Consider the following 10,043-nt stretch of genomic DNA (forward strand, 5'->3'; position numbering starts at 1 on the left):
GTTTGGTACGGATTGGTGCAACTTCGGGGCAAACAGAGCAGGCTCATCCTGTCACGACCCAAACCGATGAGCCGTGACGGGAGTCTGACTTCTAGCGACCAAATACCCCTAAACACTTATCTGAAACATACTGAACATCAAAGGCCCATAAATGACATAAACTGATCTCATAAGAGGGAAAACATCAGAACTCTATACAATCTGCATATATATACTTAACATGCGGAAGAACAGTGCAAGCCAGCTAGGCTGCTACATATACTGTACACAAAAGAATAGGGCCGACAAGGCTACATCATTTGACTACTACATACAACTGTCTACAGACCTCTACTGGAGTGAAAGCTGTAGAAAGGACGGGACAGGGCCCTGTCATACCCATCTATGTACATCTCAAAAGAATGGCCTACCAAAATAGACTGCAACTCCGGATCAAATGGAGTGCACTGATCTCTGCTGGATAAAGGTCCTACTAAGCTGGACCACCTCCTTGTCTGCCTGTACCTGCGAGCATGAACGCAGCCCCTCGAGCAACGGGGAGTCAGTACGGATAATGTACTGAATATGTAAGGCATAAAGGCAACATGTATGAATATGTATATAGAAATCATGAATAAGATCCGACTCATAAGCTGAAATGACTATCTGCATGAATCTGTATGAACTAGTATCTGTCTGCATCTGACTAAATCTGTATACCGGAAAGCACGGACATGCATCTATATATATATATATCTAGTGGGTACACACCTCATGGTCGCCAACCCGTTTCCTAAGGACGGGTGGAATTTCAAGGCAAATAGAGTCGGCTCACAGATCTCACCAAATCTATGAGCTAACACACACTACGGGTCTCCAAACGAGGGTCCTCGGTGTTTGGACCAAATAAATGGAAAATAAGTTACGACCTGCTCGCGTAAGCAATCTGTATAGGTACCCAACCCGTTTGGGAAGGACCGGTGGAATTTCAGGGCAAATAGAGTTGGCTCACAGATCTCGCAAAATCTATGAGCTAATACACACGATGGGTCTCCAAACGAGGGTCCTCGGTGTTTGGACGAAATAAATGAAAAAATATGCTACGACTTGCTCGCGTAAGCAATCTGTATAGGTCCCCAGCCCGTTTGGTAAGGACCGATGGAATTTCAGGGCAAATAAAGTCTGCTCACAGATCTCACCAAATCTATGAGCTAATACACACGACCGGTCTTCAAACGAGGGTCCTCGGTGTTTGGACCAAACAAATGGAAATATAAGCTACGATGTGCCCAAGTAAGCAATCCGTATATGTCCCTAGCTCGTTTGGTAAGGACCGGTGGAATTTCAGGGCAAACAGAGTCGGCTCACAGATCTCGCCAAATCTATGAGCTAATACACACGACGGGTCTTCACACGAGGGTCCTCGGTGTTTGGACCAAATAAATGGAAAAATAAGCTACGAGTTGCTCGCGTAAGCAATCTGTATAGGTCCCCAGCCCGTTTGGTAAGGATGGTGGAATTTCAGGGCAAATAGAGTCGGCTCACAGATATCGCCAAATCTATGAGCTAATACACACGATGGGTCTCCAAATGAGGGTTCTCGGAGTTTGGATGAAACAAATGGAAAAATAAGCAACGACATGCTCGCGTAAGCAATCTGTATAGGTCCCAAGCCCGTTTGGTAAGGACCGGTGGAATTTCAGGACAAAAAGAGTCGGCTGACAGATCTCACCAAATCTATGAGCTAATACACACGACGGGTCTCCAAACGAGAGTCCTCGGTGTTCAGACCAAATAAATGAAAAAATAAGCTGTGACGTGCCCGCGTAGGTAATCCGTATGTGTCCCCAGCTCGTTTAGTAAGGACTGGTGGAATTTCAGGGCAAACAGAGTAGGCTCACAAATCTTGCCAAATCAATGAGCTAATACACACGACGGGTCTCCAAACGAGGGTCCTAGGTGTTTGGATCAAATAAATGGAAAAATAAGCTACGACTTGCTCGCGTAAGCAATCTGTATAGGTCCCCAGCCCGTTTTGTAAGGACGGGTGGAATTTCAGGGCAAACAGAGTCGGCTCACATATCTCGCCAAATCTATGAGCTAATACGCACGACGGATCTCCAAACGAGGGTCATCGGTGTTTGGACCAAATAAATGGAAAAATAAGCTACGACTTACTCGCGTAAGCAATCTGTATAGGTACCCATCCCGTTTGGTAAGGACGGGTGGAATTTCAGGGAAAATAGAGTCGGCTCACATATCTCACCAAATCTATGAGCTAATACACACGACGGGTTTCCAAACGAGGGTCCTTGGTGTTTGGACCAAATAAATGAAAAAATAAGCTACGACTTGCTCGCGTACGCAATCTGTATAGGTCCCCAGCCCGTTTGGTAAGGACCGATGGAATTTCAAGTCAAGTAAAGTCGGCTCATAGATCTCGCCAAATTTATGAGCTAATACACACGACGGGTCTCCAAACGAGGATCCTCGGCGTTTGGAAAAAATAAATGGAAAAATAAGCTATGACTTGCTCGCATAAGCAATCTGTATAGGTCCCCAGCCCGTTTGGCAAAGACGGGTGAAATTTCAGGGAAAAAAGAGTCGGCTCATAGATCTCGCCAAATCTATGTGCTAATACACACGACGGGTCTCCAAACGAGGGTCCTCGGTGTTTGGACCAAATAAATGAAAAACTAAGCTACGACGTGCCCGCATAAGCAATTCATATATGTCCCTAGCCCGTATGGTAAGGACCGGTGGAATTTCAGGACAAACAAAGTCGGCTCACATGAGCTAATATACACGACGGGTCTAAAAAAGAAGGTCCTCGATGTTTAGACCAAATAAATGGAAAAAAGGCTACTTCGTGTCTGCGTAAGCAATGCGTATATGTCCCCAGCTCATTTGGTGCGAGCAGGTGGAATTTCAGGTCAAACAGAGCCGGTGCATCAAATCTCGAAAATGTATGAGCTCATACACACGACGGGTCTCTAAAAGAAGGTCCTCGGTGTTTAGACCAAATAAATGAAAAAAGAGGCTACTTCGTGTCCGCGTAAGCAATGCGTATATGTCCCCATTCCGTTTGGTCCGGACAGGTGCAATTTCAAGGCAAATAGAGCCGGCGCATCAGATCTCGAAAATGTATGACCTAATACACACGATGGGTCTCAAAATGAAGGTCCTCGGGGTTTAGACCAAATAAATGAAAAAAGAAGCTACTTCGTGTCCGCGTAAGCAATGTGTATATGTCCCCAGCCCTTTTGGTGCGGACCAATGGAATTTATAGGCAAACAGAGCCGACGCATAAGATCTAAAAAATGTATGAGCTAATACACAAGACGGGTCTCAAAAAGAAGGTCCTCGGTGTTTAGACCAAATAATAAAAAAATAGGCTACTTCGTGTCCGCGTGTGTAATGCGTATATGTCCCCAGCCCGTTTGTTGCGGACCGGTGGAATTTCAGGGCAAACTGAGCCGGCGCATCAGATCTCGAAAATGTAGGAGCTAATACACACGACGGATCTCAAAAAGAAGTTCTTCGGTGTTTAGACCAAATAAATGGAAAATCAGGCTACTTCGGGTCCGCGTAAGCAATGCATCTATGTCCCCAGCCCGTTTGGTGCAGACCGTTGGAATTTCGGGGCAAACAGAGTCGGCGCATAAGATGTCGAAAATGTATGAGCTAATACACATGACAGGTCTAAAAAAAAAGGTCCTCGGTATTTAGACCAAATAAATGGAAAAATAAGCTACTTCGTGTCCGCGTAAGCAATCTGTATAGGTCCCTAGCCCGTTTGGAGTTAACCGATGGAATTTCAGGGTAAACAGAGCCGGCCCATCAGATCTCGAAAATGTATGAGCTAATACACACGATGGGTCTAAAAAAGAAGGCCCTCGGTGTTTAGACCAAATAAATGGAAAAAGAGGATACTTCGTGTCTGCGTAAGCAATGCGTATATGTCCCCAGCCCGTTTGGTACGGACCTGTGGAATTTCAAGGCAAACAGAGCCGGCGCATCAGATCTCGAAAATGTATGTGCTCATACACACGACGGGTCTAAAAAAGGTCCTCGGTATTTAGACCAAATGAATGGAAAAAGAGGCTACTTCGTGTCCGCGTAAGCAATGCGTATACGTCCCCAGCACGATTGGTGCGGACCGGTGGAACTTCTAGCCAAACAGAGCCGGCCAATCAGATCTCGAAAATGTATGAGCTAATACACAAGACGGGTCTCAAAAAGAAGGTCCTCGGTGTTTAGACCAAATAAATGGAAAAAGAAGCTACTTCGTGTCCGCGTGTGCAATGCGTATATATCCCCAGCCCGTTTGTTGCGGACCGGTGGAATTTCAAGGCAAATTGAGCCGGCGCATCAGATCTCGAAAATGTAGGAGCTAATACACACGACGGATCTCAAAAAGAAGTTCCTCGGTGTTTAGACCAAATAAATGGAAAATCAGGCTACTTCGTGTCCGCGTAAGCAATACTGTATATGTCCCCAGCCCGTTTGACGCAGACTGATGGAATTTCAGGACAAACAGAGTCGGCGCATCAGATCTCGAAAATGTATGAGCTAATACGCACGACAGGTCTAAAAAAACAAGGTCCTCGGTAGACTAAATAAATGGAAAAAGAAGCTACTTCGTGTCTGCGTAAGCAATCCGTATAGGTCCCCAGCCCGTTTGGTGTTAACCGGTGGAATTTCAAGGCAAACAGAGCCGGCGCATCAGATCTCGAAAATGTATGTGCTCACACACACGACGGGTCTAAAATAGGTCCTCGGTGTTTAGACCAAATGAATGGAAAAAGAGGCTACTTCGTGTCCGCGTATGCAATGCGTATACGTCCCCAGCACGTTTGGTGCGGATCGGTGGAACTTCAAGCCAAACAGAGCCGACCCATCAGATCTCGAAAATGTATGAGCTAATACACAAGACGGGTCTCAAAAAGAAGGTCATCGGTGTTTAGACCAAATAAATGGAAAAATAAGCTACTTCGTGTCCGCATAAGCAATCCGTATAGGTTCCTTGCCCGTTTGGTATGGATCGGAGGAATTTCATGTCAAACAGAGCCGGCGCATCAGATCTCGAACATGTATGAGCTAATACACACGATGGGTCTCAAAAAGAAGGTCCCCGGTGTTTAGACCAAATAAATGAATAAAGAAGCTACTTCGTGTCCGCGTAAGCAATGCGTATAAGTCCCCAGCCCGGTTGGTACGGACCGATGGAATTTCAAGATAAACAGAGCCGGCCCATCAGATCTCGAAAATGTATGAGCTAATACACATGTCGGGTCTCAAAAAGAAGGTCCTCGGTGTTTCGACCAAATAAATAGAAAAAATAAGCTACTTCGTGTCCGCATAAGCAATGCGTATGGGTATCCACCCCGTTTGGTGCGGACCGGTGGAATTTCAGGTCAAACAGAGCCGGCGCATCGGATCTCGAAAATGTATGAGCTCATACACACGACGGGTCTAAAAAAGAAGGTCCTCGGTGTTTAGACCAAATAAATGGAAAAAGAGGCTAGTTGGTGTCCGCGTAAGCAATCCGTATAGGTCCCCAGCCTGTTTGGTGCGGATTGGTGGAATTTCAGGTCAAATAGAGCCGGCGTACCAAATCTCAAAAATGTATGAGCTCATGCACATGACGGGTCTCAAAAAGAAGGTCCTCAGTGTTTAGACCAAATGAACGGAAAAAGAGGCAACTTCGTGTCCGCGTAAGCAATGCGTATACGTCCCCAACACGTTTGGTGCGGACCGGTGGAATTTCAAGGCAAACAGAGCCGGCCCATCAGATCTCGAAAATGTATGAGCTAATACACACGACAGGTCAAAAAAAGAAGGTCCTCGGTGTTTAGACCAAATAAATGAAAAATGAGGCTACTTTGTGTCCGCGTAAACAATGCGTATATGTCCACAACCCGTTTGTTGCGGACTGGTGAAATTTTAGGGCTAACAGAGCCGGCCCATCAGATCTCGAAAATGTATATGCTAACCCACGAAGGGTCTCAAAAAGAAAGTCATCGGTGTTTAGACCAAATAAATGAAAAATAAGATACTTCGTGTCTACATAAGCAATCCGTTTAAGTCCCCAGCCCGTTTGGGGCGGGGCGGTGAAATTTCAGGGCAAACAGAGTCGGCGCATCAGATCTCGAAAATGTATGAGCTAATACACACGACGGGTCTAAAAAAGAAAGTCATCGGTGTTTAGACCAAATAAATGGAAAAATAAGCTACTTCGTGTCTGCATAAGCAATCTGTATAGGTTCCCTGCCCGTTTGGTACGGATCGGAGGAATTTCATGTCAAACAGAGCCGGCGCATCAGATCTCGAAAATGTATGAGCTAATACACACGATGGGTCTCAAAAAGAAGGTCCCCGATGTTTAGACCAAATAAATGAATAAAGAAGCTATTTAGTGTCCGCTTAAGCAATGCGTATATGTCCCCAGCTCGGTTGGTACGGGCCGGTGAAATTTCAAGGCAAACAGAGACGGCGCATCAGATCTCGAAAATGTATGAGCTAATACACACGACAGGTCTAAAAAAAAGGTCCTCGGTATTGAGACCAAATAAATGAAAAAAGAAGCTACTTCGTGTCCGCATAAGCAATCTATATAGGTTCCCTGTCCGTTTGGTACGGATCGGAGGAATTTCATGTCAAACAGAGCCGGTGCATCAGACTCGAAAATGTATGAGCTAATACACACGATGGGTCTCAAAAAGAAGGTCCCCGGTGTTTAGACCAAATAAATGAAAAAAGAAGCTACTTCGTGTCCGCGTATGCAATGCGTATATGTCCCCAGCCCAGTTGGTGCGGACCGATGGAATTTCAAGGCAAATAGAGACGGCGCATCAGACTCGAAAATATATGAGCTAATACACACGACGGGTCTCAAAAAGAAGGTCCTCGGTATTTAGACCAAATAAATGAAAAAAGAAGCTACTTCGTGTCCGCGTAAGCAATCCGTATAGGCCCCCAGCCCGTTTAGTGTTAATCGATGGAATCTCAGGGCAAAAAGATCCGACCCGTCAGATCGCAAAAATGTATGAGATAATACACACGACAGGTCTAAAAAAGAAGGTCCTCAGTGTTTAGACCAAATTAATGGAAAATGAGGCTACTTCGTGTCGGCGTAAGAAATGCGTATATGTCCCCATCCCGTTTGGAGCAGACCGTTAGAATTTTAAGGCAAACAGAGCCGGCGCATCAGATCTCGAAAATGTATGAGTTAATACACACGACAGGTCTAAAAAAAAAGGGCCTCAGTATTTAGACCAAATAAATTGAAAAAGAAGCTACTTCGTGTCCGCGTAAGCAATGTGTATATGTCCCCAGCCCTTTTGGTGCGGACCAATGGAATTTCAAGGCAAACAGAGCGGACGCATAAGATCTCAAAAATGTATGAGCTAATACATAAGACGGGTCTCAAAAAGAAGGTCCTCGGTGTTTAGACCAAATAATCAAAAAATAAGCTACGTCGTGTCCGCGTGTGTAATGCGTATATGTCCCCAGCCCGTTTGTTGCGGACCGGTGGAATTTCAGGGCAAACTGAGCCGGCGCATCAGATCTCGAAAATGTAGGAGCTAATACACACGACGGATCTCAAAAAGAAGTTCTTCGGTGTTTAGACCAAATAAATGGAAAATCAGGCTACTTCGGGTCCGCACAAGCAATGCGTATATGTCCCCAGCCCGTTTGGTGCAGACCGTTGGAATTTCAGGGCAAACAGAGTCGGCGCATTAGATGTCGAAAATGTATGAGCTAATACACATGACAGGTCTAAAAAAAAAGGTCCTCGGTATTTAGACCAAATAAATGGAAAAATAAGCTACTTCGTGACCGCGTAAGCAATCTGTATAGGTCCCTAGCCCGTTTGGAGTTAACCGATGGAATTTCAGGGCAAACAGAGCCGGCCCATCAGATCTCGAAAATGTATGAGCTAATACACACGACGGGTCTAAAAAAGAAGGCCCTCAGTGTTTAGACCAAATAAATGGAAAAAGAGGATACTTCGTGTCTGCGTAAGCAATGCGTATATGTCCCCAGCCCGTTTGGTACAGACCTATGGAATTTCAAGGCAAACAGAGCCGGCGCATCAGATCTCGAAAATGTATGTGCTCATACACACGACGGGTCTAAAAAAGGTCCTCGGTATTTAGACCAAATGAATGGAAAACGAGGTTACTTCGTGTCCGCGTAAGCAATGCGTATACGTACCCAGCACGATTGGTGCGGACCGGTGGAACTTCTAGCCAAACAGAGCCGGCCAATCAGACCTCGAAAATGTATGAGCTAATACACAAGACGGGTCTCAAAAAGAAGGTCCTCGGTGTTTAGACCAAATAAATGGAAAAAGAAGCTACTTCATGTCCGCGTGTGCAATGCGTATATATCCCCAGCCCGTTTGTTACGGACCGGTGGAATTTCAAGGCAAACTGAGCCGACGCATCAGATCTCGAAAATGTAGGAGCTAATACACACGACGGAACTCAAGAAGAAGTTCCTCGGTGTTTAGACCAAATAAATGGAACATCAGGCTACTTCGTGTCCGCGTAAGCAATACTGTATATGTCCCCAGCCCGTTTGACGCAGCCTGATGGAATTTCAGGACAAACAGAGTCGGCGCATCAGATCTCGAAAATGTATGAGCTAATACGCACGACAGGTCTAAAAAAACAAGGTCCTCGGTAGACTAAATAAATGGAAAAAGAAGCTACTTCGTGTCTGCGTAAGCAATCCGTATAGGTCCCCAGCCCGTTTGGTGTTAACCGGTGGAATTTCAAGGCAAACAGAGCCGGCGCATCAGATCTCGAAAATGTATGTGCTCACACACACGACGGGTCTAAAATAGGTCCTCGGTGTTTAGACCAAATGAATGGAAAAAGAGGCTACTTCGTGTCCGCGTAAGCAATGCGTATACGTCCCCAGCACGTTTGGTGCGGATCGGTGGAACTTCAAGCCAAACAGAGCCGACCCATCAGATCTCGAAAATGTATGAGCTAATACACAAGACGGGTCTCAAAAGGAAGGTCCTCGGTGTTTAGACCAAATAAATGGAAAAATAAGCTACTTCGTGTCCGCGTGTGCAATGCGTATATATCCCCAGCCCGTTTGTTGCGGACCGGTGGAATTTCAAGGCAAACTGAGCCGGCGCATCAGATCTCGAAAATGTAGGAGCTAATACACACGACGGAACTCAAAAAGAAGTTCCTCGGTGTTTAGACCAAATAAATGGAAAATCAGGCTACTTCGTGTCCGCGTAAGCAATACTGTATATGTCCCCAGCCCGTTTGACGCAGACTGATGGAATTTCAGGACAAACAGAGTCGGCGCATCAGATCTCGAAAATGTATGAGCTAATACACACGACAGGTCTAAAAAAACAAGGTCCTCGGTAGACTAAATAAATGAAAAAAGAAGCTACTTCGTGTCTGCGTAAGCAATCCGTATAGGTCCCCAGCCCGTTTGGTGTTAACCGGTGGAATTTCAAGGCAAACAGAGCCGGCGCATCAGATCTAGAAAATGTATGTGCTCACACACACGACGGGTCTAAAATAGGTCCTCGGTGTTTAGACCAAATGAATGGAAAAAGAGGCTACTTCGTGTCCGCGTATGCAATGCGTATACGTCCCCAGCACGTTTGGTGCGGATCGGTGGAACTTCAAGCCAAACAGAGCCGACCCATCAGATCTCGAAAATGTATGAGCTAATACACAAGACGGGTCTCAAAAGGAAGGTCCTCGGTGTTTAGACCAAATAAATGGAAAAATAAGCTACTTCGTGTCCGCGTGTGCAATGCGTATATATCCCCAGCCCGTTTGTTGCGGACCGGTGGAATTTCAAGGCAAACTGAGCCGGCGCATCAGATCTCGAAAATGTAGGAGCTAATACACACGACGGATCTCAAAAAGAAGTTCCTCGGTGTTTAGACCAAATAAATGGAAAATCAGGCTACTTCGTGTCCGCGTAAGCAATACTGTATATGTCCCCAGCCCGTTTGACGTAGACTGATGGAATTTCAGGACAAATAGAGCCGGCGCATCAGATCTCGAAAATGTATG

The sequence above is a fragment of the Lycium barbarum genome, unplaced genomic scaffold (assembly GCF_019175385.1).
Source record: "Lycium barbarum isolate Lr01 unplaced genomic scaffold, ASM1917538v2 unchr_scaffold_07, whole genome shotgun sequence".
NCBI lineage: Eukaryota > Viridiplantae > Streptophyta > Magnoliopsida > Solanales > Solanaceae > Lycium > Lycium barbarum.